The 14422-nt window shown below is 33.6% G+C and overlaps 1 long non-coding RNA gene across 1 annotated transcript; it reads left to right on the top strand.

The window, feature by feature from the left end:
* Positions 1 to 3869: 3869 nt before the first annotated feature.
* LOC138326289 (uncharacterized) lies at positions 3870 to 5374 on the top strand. Its single transcript, XR_011208884.1, has 3 exons — positions 3870 to 3919; positions 4623 to 4711; positions 5119 to 5374. It is a non-coding gene; the product is annotated as an uncharacterized lncRNA (long non-coding RNA).
* Positions 5375 to 14422: the final 9048 nt, after the last annotated feature.

Below are 14422 nucleotides of genomic sequence, written 5' to 3'. Positions count from 1 at the left end.
TTCAATTCGACCATAAAAGTTGCCTTTCTCTCCATTGTTTATCTTACTTACAGCTGACTAAAATTATCTACATTTTATTGTTATATAGACCGAATATACATAATTAAACGTTAGTACAACAAAATTTAATAGTGCAAAGTATTTTTTTTCATTCCTTGTTTTAAGACACAATTACATATACATGTACACGAAGGTACGCCCCTGAATTCCTTATTAGAAGTATGAAATTTACGAATAATGTTTACTACAAAACACGGGTTTCCCCGCTCGGACCGCGTGACGTACAAAGGCACGTGAGTGACCTGTTAGTCATGATAACATGTTCTATTTTCTGACCGCTGGCGTTGTTGTGATACTGATACTGACCTCTGACTCGTGCACGTGTAGTGTATACTCACGGTTCATTATATATGACTGTTATACGAAATACCCCTTGTTATTGATGGTGTTTTCTTATCCTATCCGAGAGAGGGCTTATTCAGGCATAGCCTGTTGCCCAATCCCAATTGTAATACTGAAATAAAATATTCTGAGATGAAATCATATCCAAATAATGTGTAACGTAAATTTAAAGTACATTTGTATGTTGTTTATAAAATACATGTGCTCACTGCCGTAGTGATTCTGATATGAACGTAAACTGATTATAAGCTGGCGTTCATATATCTCTGGTTACCTGGTATATATTTCGGACAATTCCTTTACTAAGTAGTTGTTTTTTATATACTATATGTTATATATCTCCATACATGCATGTTATACACAACTTGTATGTAAACATTGCCGAAAGTCAGGATGAAGGATAGCTATTATGGGCGTAGCTAGAGGCTTTTACATGTGCAAGCCCAGGCGAGGGGTATGGGTCCGCCAAGTCCCACAGCGGGTCCAGGGCAGCGGAGAATGGTTTTAAGGAATTGTTAATCCCCGAAAATGATGTTTGATAATGCTTGGAATTGCTTAACTAAATTTATTAAAATCAAATGTTTAGGTCTGTTTTCTACCTGTACCTGATTATTATGCGTTAATGTTTAGTACAAAGTGTATGAAAATCTCATGGTAAGTCCTACATGTATCTTGAATGACTCTAAGGGGATTCGAGGTTTGACGTAACTTTCTTACGTTACGGATTTTTTTCATGTGTAAAAATCGAATTATATATATTTGTGAAAAAAGTGACATGAATATAAAAACAGAGCCTCATATTATAAGGCATAAAAGTCATACTGATAGAAAAATACAGTATACGAAATTTTGTCTTCTTAAAGTCTATCTTTACGGGAAATTATTTCATTGTACATTTACTCTGGATTCGGATTTTGGAACAGTGATAAGATGATATTTAGATGACTGAATAGAATCTAGTCCGCTAAACATGCCTATATTATAAGATTTTTTTTGGCCAAATATATAGACTTATTATTAGGCAAAAAATAAATAAATAAAAGCCTAATAATATAGGCAGGTTTTAGCGGACTATCTTTGTAGAATCTACTCTGTGTCACTATAACTTGCGAGGTGTCACTTTTCGATATTTTCGGTTTAAAGCTTGAATTAACGCACCAAACAACACAAGCACTATAAAAACACCCAGAACCCGTAGGTTGATCGTACTTCAGGTTTCCATTTCCGGACTTCCAAAACTGTACCGGTACATTTCATGTATCATTAATTTTAGTTAAATCATTCTACGTTTAAGGTTATTTTTTTACTTTGATTTTACATTATATTCAAGACTTTGACGGATCGACATAGATGTTTTAAAGGGGACAATTCGCTCTAAGAGTATATTAAAACTAGTGCACATATTTCGGAAACAAAACCAGTTCTATGGAAATTAGATTAGTTGGTTTTACTGTGATATGGCAGAAAAGCCCACTGCAGTCAAATATATGTGAAATGTTCTATCGCCATTACACATAAGCCTTGTATGTCGAACCCTGACCCTTGTCTGTGTAGTAAGGATTTTTTTTATCTAGAACTACTCAAATCGCTCTTACAGTTGTGTTAACATTATTAGATGCATGTTCTTGTCTAAAACTCATAATTTCATCAAACTCCTCAGTGGTTATGTATTGCATTTGTTTAACGTGCATGACTTTGACTCGGGTAAGGGAACAGCGTACATGTTGTACTGCTTAATTGTATTGATCAACGATTTGGAATTTCAAAGATATTAATCGAAATAATTAACAATGTTGTGGAATTTGTCACTATTTCTTGTCATATGTTTCATAAGAAATGTAGAACAATACATTAATGTCATATTTTGCTTCGTGGTTATGTAACGAATTAGCCTTACTGAAATTGTCCCTTTAACTTTACAAGGCCATGATAATAACTCATACTAGGATTTTTTATGTGCAAGCCCGTGCTTTTTTTTATAATGCAAGCTACACCCCTGGCTATTTTTGAAGTGAAAAAAACAATATCACACTAACACTGACTACTTTTCGTGGGAAAACACGCCAGTCGTAATGTCGTTGACAATGGTTTTATATGTATGTATTAAGAAAAATATTATTGGTCCCTAAACTGAAATAGTTCATATTACTAAAAACATATTGGTGTTATTTTCACCCGATCCTCATTAATCGTAATTACCTTATCAAGCTTTATTTTTAAATTTATTATTATTACTCACCCCACCCCAGACACACAACACCAAACACAACACACAACACAAATAAAAAATAGGGAGATATATTGTTCATTACATATAAAGTAAATTATGATACAAAAACAAGATTTATTTACCGAATATCACTTTGCTGCTTTTGAATTTATAATTACTTAAAATAAATTATGTACAATGAGTATTCACGATTCTCTCCTGATACCCCTAATGTTTGGCTCCTTTAGTTGAGACCTTTGAGCTCAAGGTCTGAGTTGTGCTCCCCACGTAGGGTACTGATAATTAGTTTTAGTTTCTGTAATTATGGACTCCTACGGAGTGCTTATTAAAGACCATTTTTAGGTATTTATCCAGTGGGCACATAACGTCCGGACAACATTTGGCAACGTTTTATTTAGGTTGCGACGTCGGGGACATTCTGACAATGTTGTGAGAACGTTTTTCTCCAAACGTCCTCACGATATTAGCATTTGACGTCCTGGGAATGTTTTTATATGTTTAGGAAAAAAACTGTGTGACAATAATTTAATAATATTTCAAAAAGTATTATTGTTGGAAACAACTTTTAAAGGCAGCAAATGAATCTATTCAAATAGTGATACATACAAGTAGGCCTTATTTTTTTCAATAATTATTAACTATTAAAAAAATATTAACTAATAAAATCATTTTTTTGTACTTGTAAATATTTTTATTTTTTGAATTACAGATACTATAGGTATTAATTGAATAGATGAAAACAAAATCAAAAAGTATAATTATAAATACCAAGTTTACATACCGATTATTACGTCAAATATGTAAACTACTGAGTTATGATAAAAGAGTTGTGTTACCTCCTTTTCATTTTAAAGTTTATCCGCTAGGGGTCGGTATTAACTATTTAAAACAAAAAAAAATTAAAATCATTAGAATAAAGCGTCTTTTTATACCAATAAATTGTGATTTTTATTTACACTGACATTTTACATATTTTCCCTGCACACTACAGAAACTAGGAATGGAAACTCGTAAAGATTTGTTTGGTGTTTGCGCGGTTATTTTCACTTCCGGTTCTTTGTTCATTATTGAAAACTTTGTGTACACACGTGCTTTACACGGATAACCATTTCTTAGCCTCGACAGCGTCCAAAACAGGATAACTTCCAGATATCGTAGCTAGCCCGCAATAACTCAAGTTTTAGTTTGGTCGACCTATTCGTACTTCTTCATGCGGGCGTATGAGCGGTTTGCTTATCGGATATTCTTGTCTGATATAGCGTTATAATCGAAGTGGAGATGTAAAAGGTAAACAAATAATATTACTTGAAAAATGATATTTTGGTTATTTTTATTATGTAGTTGAATAGCAAACACTTATAAGTGACATCACTTTACATTATGCAAGCCAGATTTACTTTATTTCATTGAGACTAATTGATCCTATTTCGAATTTTCGTGAAATGCAACTTCTCTGTTCTCATAAAGTCTTTAACAAGATACTTTTAAATTATTACCACATTTCTGTTTATTTTCAAAGAATATTATCATTTTGACTAACTTCTGCAGTGGAATGGACAATGGCACAGTCTACATTGTACATAGGCCTATATGTATATATACTTGGAGGATGGACACAAAATAGATAGGGTAAAGCAGAGATTTAAATAGTAATTATATTTAAATCTCTGGGTAAAGTGAAGATAATTCCATGATTAATTAATCTAAAATTTACTTAAGAATATATTTAAATAATTATATTTAAATCTCTGAGAATATAGAAGTAAAGGTTTTATAAATTTTGATGAATTCATCAGATTTATGCCGTTACTTTTACATAAAATAATTTTAAATACATACTTTAGATTTAAATGCACCATGGTTACATGTACATGTATTTATAAATATCTTAATCACTTATTCACTTGTTATATTATTAATATTAAGATTTGTACTGTATACAGTATATCATTTATTGAGTAAATTTATAATGATCCCTCCTTTTTGATAGACTGATCCTGTCATGGTTAGCAGTGTAGCCAGAAGTGATGTGTGGCAATTAACAGTGGAGACAGTATCAGTGGTGGTAATGAAAATCAGGTTTGGTGCGATATATCGAAACGTGTACAGTTGAATTTTATTGTAACTTTCCTGTCTTTTCACAAATCTTCCATATCAATATATATACATTTGTATTTATGAAAAGAAAGAGAAAGGTGACCTTTAAAGAAAACAACTGACTTATCTTTAGGTTTTATGCATATATGTAATAATTTAATTTGTATCAATATATTTACATATCATTGTATATGGATTAGAGAATAATTAGTTAATTAGAGTCAGTGAAAATTTTAGTGAATAGCATATGCCTCAATTATGTTTGGAGTAAAATTTAAAGGAATTAATAATACTAGCAATATTTATTTTCTTAATACTTGTAGAAAAAGTTTTAATAATTAAAATCAACAGATTTTTATCAATTAAAATTACATAAATCTTTATTAAAGATCGAGTTAAACACAAGGACACAGAAATGTTTTCAAGGAAGATGGAACTTCTCATCAATGGTACAAGAGGAGGAACTCCAGTAAGTGCTCAGGTTCATTTCTCTTGCAGAAAACATACAACTTAATTTAAGATAGCTACCTACCCAAATGTACCCCTAGGCAATACAAACTAGAAAACATATGGTATAGGGTGTAACACCTCCTAGTATAGGGGTCAGGGGTCAACATGATTTTTATCCTCTTTTTTATAGTGTTATTGAGTGGTAGATTTTCTAAGTTTTATAAAAAGAAAACGTCTGACTTAATTTAAGATAGCTACCTACTCAAATGTACCCCTAGGCAATACAAACAGAAGACATATGGTATAGGGTGTAACACCTCCTAGTATAGGGGTCAGGGGTCAACATGATTTTTATCCTCTTTTTCTATATAGTTTATTGAGTGGTAGATTTTCTAAGTTTTATAAAAAAAAACGTCTGACTTAATTTAAGATAGCTACCTACTCAAATGTACCCCTAGGCAATACAAACTAGAAGACATATGGTATAGGGTGTAACACCTCCTAGTATAGGGGTCAGGGGTCAACATGATTTTTATCCTCTTTTTCTATAGTGTTATTGAGTGGTAGATTTTCTAAGTTTTATAACAAGAAAACGTCTGATTAATTTAAGATAGCTACCTACTCAAATGTACCCCTAGGCAATACAAACTAGAAGACATATGGTATAGGGTGTAACACCTCCTAGTATAGGGGTCAGGGGTCAACATGATTTTTATCCTCTTTTTCTATAGTGTTATTGAGTGGTAGATTTTCTAAGTTTTATAAAAAGAAAACGTCTGACTTAATTTAAGATAGCTACCTACTCAAATGTACCCCTAGGCAATACAAACTAGAAGACATATGGTATAGGGTGTAACACCTCCTAGTATAGGGGTCAGGGGTCAACATGATTTTTATCCTCTTTTTCTATAGTAGTTTATTGAGTGGTAGATTTTCTAAGTTTTATAAAAAGAAAACGTCTGACTTAATTTAAGATAGCTACCTACTCAAATGTACCCCTAGGCAATACAAACTAGAAGACATATGGTATAGGGTGTAACACCTCCTAGTATAGGGGTCAGGGGTCAACATGATTTTTATCCTCTTTTTCTATATAGTCTTATTGAGTGGTAGATTTTCTAAGTTTTATAAAAAGAAAACGTCTGACTTAATTTAAGATAGCTACCTACTCAAATGTACCCCTAGGCAATACAAACTAGAAGACATATGGTATAGGGTGTAACACCTCCTAGTATAGGGGTCAGGGGTCAACATGATTTTTATCCTCTTTTTCTATAGTGTTATTGAGTGGTAGATTTTCTAAGTTTTATAAAAAGAAAACGTCTGACTTAATTTAAGATAGCTACCTACTCAAATGTACCCCTAGGCAATACAAACTAGAAGACATATGGTATAGGGTGTAACACCTCCTAGTATAGGGGTCAGGGGTCAACATGATTTTTATCCTCTTTGTCTATAGTGTTATTGAGTGGTAGATTTTCTAAGTTTTATAAAAAGAAAACGTCTGACTTAATTTAAGATAGCTACCTACTCAAATGTACCCCTAGGCAATACAAACTAGAAGACATATGGTATAGGGTGTAACACCTCCTAGTATAGGGGTCAGGGGTCAACATGATTTTTATCCTCTTTTTCTATAGTGTTATTGAGTGGTAGATTTTCTAAGTTTTATAAAAAGAAAACGTCTGACTTAATTTAAGATAGCTACCTACTCAAATGTACCCCTAGGCAATACAAACTAGAAGACATATGGTATAGGGTGTAACACCTCCTAGTATAGGGGTCAGGGGTCAACATGATTTTTATCCTCTTTTTCTATATGGTCTTATTGAGTGGTAGATTTTCTAAGTTTTATAAAAAGAAAACGTCTGACTTAATTTAAGATAGCTACCTACCCAAATGTACCCCTAGGCAATACAAACTAGAAGACATATGGTATAGGGTGTAACACCTCCTAGTATAGGGGTCAGGGGTCAACATGATTTTTATCCTCTTTTTCTATATGGTGTTATTGAGTGGTAGATTTTCTAAGTTTTATATAAAGAAAACGTCTGACTTAATTTAAGATAGCTACCTACTCAAATGTACCCCTAGGCAATACAAACTAGAAGACATATGGTATAGGGTGTAACACCTCCTAGTATAGGGGTCAGGGGTCAACATGATTTTTATCCTCTTTTTCTATATAGTCTTATTGAGTGGTAGATTTTCTAAGTTTTATAAAAAGAAAACGTCTGACTTAATTTAAGATAGCTACCTACTCAAATGTACCCCTAGGCAATACAAACTAGAAGACATATGGTATAGGGTGTAACACCTCCTAGTATAGGGGTCAGGGGTCAACATGATTTTTATCCTCTTTTTCTATATAGTGTTATTGAGTGGTAGATTTTCTAAGTTTTATAAAAAGAAAACGTCTGACTTAATTTAAGATAGCTACCTACTCAAATGTACCCCTAGGCAATACAAACTAGAAGACATATGGTATAGGGTGTAACACCTCCTAGTATAGGGGTCAGGGGTCAACATGATTTTTATCCTCTTTTTCTATATAGTCTTATTGAGTGGTAGATTTTCTAAGTTTTATAAAAAGAAAACGTCTGACTTAATTTAAGATAGCTACCTACTCAAATGTACCCCTAGGCAATACAAACTAGAAGACATATGGTATAGGGTGTAACACCTCCTAGTATAGGGGTCAGGGGTCAACATGATTTTTATCCTCTTTTTCTATATGTTTATTGAGTGGTAGATTTTCTAAGTTTTATAAAAAGAAAACGTCTGACTTAATTTAAGATAGCTACCTACTCAAATGTACCCCTAGGCAATACAAACTAGAAGACATATGGTATAGGGTGTAACACCTCCTAGTATAGGGGTCAGGGGTCAACATGATTTTTATCCTCTTTTTCTATATGTCTTATTGAGTGGTAGATTTTCTAAGTTTTATAAAAGAAAACGTCTGACTTAATTTAAGATAGCTACCTACTCAAATGTACCCCTAGGCAATACAAACTAGAAGACATATGGTATAGGGTGTAACACCTCCTAGTATAGGGGTCAGGGGTCAACATGATTTTTATCCTCTTTTTCTATATGGTCTTATTGAGTGGTAGATTTTCTAAGTTTTATAAAAAGAAAACGTCTGACTTAATTTAAGATAGCTACCTACCCAAATGTACCCCTAGGCAATACAAACTAGAAGACATATGGTATAGGGTGTAACACCTCCTAGTATAGAGGTCAGGGGTCAACATGATTTTTATCCTCTTTTTCTATATGGTCTTATTGAGTGGTAGATTTTCTAAGTTTTATAAAAAGAAAACGTCTGACTTAATTTAAGATAGCTACCTACTCAAATGTACCCCTAGGCAATACAAACTAGAAGACATATGGTATAGGGTGTAACACCTCCTAGTATAGGGGTCAGGGGTCAACATGATTTTTATCCTCTTTTTCTATATAGTGTTATTGAGTGGTAGATTTTCTAAGTTTTATAAAAAGAAAACGTCTGACTTAATTTAAGATAGCTACCTACTCAAATGTACCCCTAGGCAATACAAACTAGAAGACATATGGTATAGGGTGTAACACCTCCTAGTATAGGGGTCAGGGGTCAACATGATTTTTATCCTCTTTTTCTATAGTGTTATTGAGTGGTAGATTTTCTAAGTTTTATAAAAAGAAAACGTCTGACTTAATTTAAGATAGCTACCTACCCAAATGCACCCCTAGGCAAGACAAACTAGAAGACATATGGTATAGGGTGTAACACCTCCTAGTATAGAGGTCAGGGGTCAACATGATTTTTATCCTCTTTTTCTATATGGTCTTATTGAGTGGTAGATTTTCTAAGTTTTATAAAAAGAAAACGTCTGACTTAATTTAAGATAGCTACCTACCCAAATGTACCCCTAGGCAACACAAACTAGAAGACATATGGTATAGGGTGTAACACCTCCTAGTATAGAGGTCAGGGGTCAACATGATTTTTATCCTCTTTTTCTATATGGTCTTATTGAGTGGTAGATTTTCTAAGTTTTATAAAAAGAAAACGTCTGACTTAATTTAAGATAGCTACCTACTCAAATGTACCCCTAGGCAATACAAACTAGAAGACATATGGTATAGGGTGTAACACCTCCTAGTATAGGGGTCAGGGGTCAACATGATTTTTATCCTCTTTTTCTATATAGTCTTATTGAGTGGTAGATTTTCTAAGTTTTATAAAAAGAAAACGTCTGACTTAATTTAAGATAGCTACCTACTCAAATGTACCCCTAGGCAATACAAACTAGAAGACATATGGTATAGGGTGTAACACCTCCTAGTATAGGGGTCAGGGGTCAACATGATTTTTATCCTCTTTTTCTATATGGTCTTATTGAGTGGTAGATTTTCTAAGTTTTATAAAAAGAAAACGTCTGACTTAATTTAAGATAGCTACCTACTCAAATGTACCCCTAGGCAATACAAACTAGAAGACATATGGTATAGGGTGTAACACCTCCTAGTATAGGGGTCAGGGGTCAACATAGTTTTTATCCTCTTTTTCTATAGTGTTATTGAGTGGTAGATTTTCTAAGTTTTATAAAAAGAAAACGTCTGACTTAATTTAAGATAGCTACCTACCCAAATGTACCCCTAGGCAATACAAACTAGAAGACATATGGTATAGGGTGTAACACCTCCTAGTATAGGGGTCAGGGGTCAACATGATTTTTATCCTCTTTTTCTATATAGTCTTATTGAGTGGTAGATTTTCTAAGTTTTATAAAAAGAAAACGTCTGACTTAATTTAAGATAGCTACCTACTCAAATGTACCCCTAGGCAATACAAACTAGAAGACATATGGTATAGGGTGTAACACCTCCTAGTATAGGGGTCAGGGGTCAACATGATTTTTATCCTCTTTTTCTATATAGTGTTATTGAGTGGTAGATTTTCTAAGTTTTATAAAAAGAAAACGTCTGACTTAATTTAAGATAGCTACCTACTCAAATGTACCCCTAGGCAATACAAACTAGAAGACATATGGTATAGGGTGTAACACCTCCTAGTATAGGGGTCAGGGGTCAACATGATTTTTATCCTCTTTTTCTATATAGTCTTATTGAGTGGTAGATTTTCTAAGTTTTATAAAAAGAAAACGTCTGACTTAATTTTAAGATAGCTACCTACCCAAATGTACCCCTAGGCAAAACAAACTAGAAGACATATGGTATAGGGTGTAACACCTCCTAGTATAGAGGTCAGGGGTCAACATGATTTTTATCCTCTTTTTCTATATGGTCTTATTGAGTGGTAGATTTTCTAAGTTTAAAAAAAGAAAACGTCTGACTTAATTTAAGATAGCTACCTACCCAAATGTACCCCTAGGCAAGACAAACTAGAAGACATATGGTATAGGGTGTAACACCTCCTAGTATAGAGGTCAGGGGTCAACATGATTTTTATCCTCTTTTTCTATATAGTCTTATTGAGTGGTAGATTTTCTAAGTTTTATAAAAAGAAAACGTCTGACTTAATTTAAGATAGCTACCTACCCAAATGCACCCCTAGGCAACACAAACTAGAAAACATATGGTATAGGGTGTAACACCTCCTAGTATAGAGGTCAGGGGTCAACATGATTTTTATCCTCTTTTTCTATATGGTCTTATTGAGTGGTAGATTTTCTAAGTTTTATAAAAAGAAAACGTCTGACTTAATTTAAGATAGCTACCTACCCAAATGTACCCCTAGGCAATACAAACTAGAAGACATATGGTATAGGGTGTAACACCTCCTAGTATAGGGGTCAGGGGTCAACATGATTTTTATCCTCTTTTTCTATATAGTGTTATTGAGTGGTAGATTTTCTAAGTTTTATAAAAAGAAAACGTCTGACTTAATTTAAGATAGCTACCTACTCAAATGTACCCCTAGGCAATACAAACTAGAAGACATATGGTATAGGGTGTAACACCTCCTAGTATAGAGGTCAGGGGTCAACATGATTTTTATCCTCTTTTTCTATATGGTCTTATTGAGTGGTAGATTTTCTAAGTTTTATAAAAAGAAAACGTCTGACTTAATTTAAGATAGCTACCTACTCAAATGTACCCCTAGGCAATACAAACTAGAAGACATATGGTATAGGGTGTAACACCTCCTAGTATAGGGGTCAGGGGTCAACATGATTTTTATCCTCTTTTTCTATATAGTCTTATTGAGTGGTAGATTTTCTAAGTTTTATAAAAAGAAAACGTCTGACTTAATTTAAGATAGCTACCTACTCAAATGTACCCCTAGGCAATACAAACTAGAAGACATATGGTATAGGGTGTAACACCTCCTAGTATAGGGGTCAGGGGTCAACATGATTTTTATCCTCTTTTTCTATATAGTGTTATTGAGTGGTAGATTTTCTAAGTTTTATAAAAAGAAAACGTCTGACTTAATTTAAGATAGCTACCTACTCAAATGTACCCCTAGGCAATACAAACTAGAAGACATATGGTATAGGGTGTAACACCTCCTAGTATAGGGGTCAGGGGTCAACATGATTTTTATCCTCTTTTTCTATATAGTGTTATTGAGTGGTAGATTTTCTAAGTTTTATAAAAAGAAAACGTCTGACTTAATTTAAGATAGCTACCTACTCAAATGTACCCCTAGGCAATACAAACTAGAAGACATATGGTATAGGGTGTAACACCTCCTAGTATAGGGGTCAGGGGTCAACATGATTTTTATCCTCTTTTTCTATATAGTCTTATTGAGTGGTAGATTTTCTAAGTTTTATAAAAAGAAAACGTCTGACTTAATTTAAGATAGCTACCTACTCAAATGTACCCCTAGGCAATACAAACTAGAAGACATATGGTATAGGGTGTAACACCTCCTAGTATAGGGGTCAGGGGTCAACATGATTTTTATCCTCTTTTTCTATATGGTCTTATTGAGTGGTAGATTTTCTAAGTTTTATAAAAAGAAAACGTCTGACTTAATTTAAGATAGCTACCTACCCAAATGTACCCCTAGGCAATACAAACTAGAAGACATATGGTATAGGGTGTAACACCTCCTAGTATAGGGGTCAGGGGTCAACATGATTTTTATCCTCTTTTTCTATATAGTCTTATTGAGTGGTAGATTTTCTAAGTTTTATAAAAAGAAAACGTCTGACTTAATTTAAGATAGCTACCTACTCAAATGTACCCCTAGGCAATACAAACTAGAAGACATATGGTATAGGGTGTAACACCTCCTAGTATAGGGGTCAGGGGTCAACATGATTTTTATCCTCTTTTTCTATATAGTGTTATTGAGTGGTAGATTTTCCAAGTTTTATAAAAAGAAAACGTCTGACTTAATTTAAGATAGCTACCTACTCAAATGTACCCCTAGGCAATACAAACTAGAAGACATATGGTATAGGGTGTAACACCTCCTAGTATAGGGGTCAGGGGTCAACATGATTTTTATCCTCTTTTTCTATATGGTCTTATTGAGTGGTAGATTTTCTAAGTTTTATAAAAGAAAAACTGTCTGACTTAATTTAAGATAGCTACCTACCCAAATGTACCCCTAGGCAATACAAACTAGAAGACATATGGTATAGGGTGTAACACCTCCTAGTATAGGGGTCAGGGGTCAACATGATTTTTATCCTCTTTTTCTATATAGTCTTATTGAGTGGTAGATTTTCTAAGTTTTATAACAAGAAAACGTCTGACTTAATTTAAGATAGCTACCTACTCAAATGTACCCCTAGGCAATACAAACTAGAAGACATATGGTATAGGGTGTAACACCTCCTAGTATAGGGGTCAGGGGTCAACATGATTTTTATCCTCTTTTTCTATATAGTCTTATTGAGTGGTAGATTTTCTAAGTTTTATAAAAAGAAAACGTCTGACTTAATTTAAGATAGCTACCTACTCAAATGTACCCCTAGGCAATACAAACTAGAAGACATATGGTATAGGGTGTAACACCTCCTAGTATAGGGGTCAGGGGTCAACATGATTTTTATCCTCTTTTTCTATAGTGTTATTGAGTGGTAGATTTTCTAAGTTTTATAAAAAGAAAACGTCTGACTTAATTTAAGATAGCTACCTACTCAAATGTACCCCTAGGCAATACAAACTAGAAGACATATGGTATAGGGTGTAACACCTCCTAGTATAGGGGTCAGGGGTCAACATGATTTTTATCCTCTTTTTCTATATAGTCTTATTGAGTGGTAGATTTTCTAAGTTTTATAACAAGAAAACGTCTGACTTAATTTAAGATAGCTACCTACTCAAATGTACCCCTAGGCAATACAAACTAGAAGACATATGGTATAGGGTGTAACACCTCCTAGTATAGGGGTCAGGGGTCAACATGATTTTTATCCTCTTTTTCTATATAGTCTTATTGAGTGGTAGATTTTCTAAGTTTTATAAAAAGAAAACGTCTGACTTAATTTAAGATAGCTACCTACTCAAATGTACCCCTAGGCAATACAAACTAGAAGACATATGGTATAGGGTGTAACACCTCCTAGTATAGGGGTCAGGGGTCAACATGATTTTTATCCTCTTTTTCTATAGTGTTATTGAGTGGTAGATTTTCTAAGTTTTATAAAAAGAAAACGTCTGACTTAATTTAAGATAGCTACCTACTCAAATGTACCCCTAGGCAATACAAACTAGAAGACATATGGTATAGGGTGTAACACCTCCTAGTATAGGGGTCAGGGGTCAACATAGTTTTTATCCTCTTTTTCTATATGGTCTTATTGAGTGGTAGATTTTCTAAGTTTTATAAAAAGAAAACGTCTGACTTAATTTAAGATAGCTACCTACTCAAATGTACCCCTAGGCAATACAAACTAGAAGACATATGGTATAGGGTGTAACACCTCCTAGTATAGGGGTCAGGGGTCAACATGATTTTTATCCTCTTTTTCTATATAGTCTTATTGAGTGGTAGATTTTCTAAGTTTTATAAAAAGAAAACGTCTGACTTAATTTAAGATAGCTACCTACCCAAATGTACCCCTAGGCAATACAAACTAGAAGACATATGGTATAGGGTGTAACACCTCCTAGTATAGGGGTCAGGGGTCAACATGATTTTTATCCTCTTTTTCTATATGGTTATTATATGAGTGGTAGATTTTCTAAGTTTTATAAAAAGAAAACGTCTGACTTAATTTAAGATAGCTACCTACCCAAATGTACCCCTAGGCAATACAAACTAGAAGACAT

Source organism: Argopecten irradians, chromosome 6, assembly GCF_041381155.1.
Source record: "Argopecten irradians isolate NY chromosome 6, Ai_NY, whole genome shotgun sequence".
Classification (NCBI taxonomy): domain Eukaryota; kingdom Metazoa; phylum Mollusca; class Bivalvia; order Pectinida; family Pectinidae; genus Argopecten; species Argopecten irradians.
This window is presented reverse-complemented; position numbering and strand designations above follow the sequence as displayed.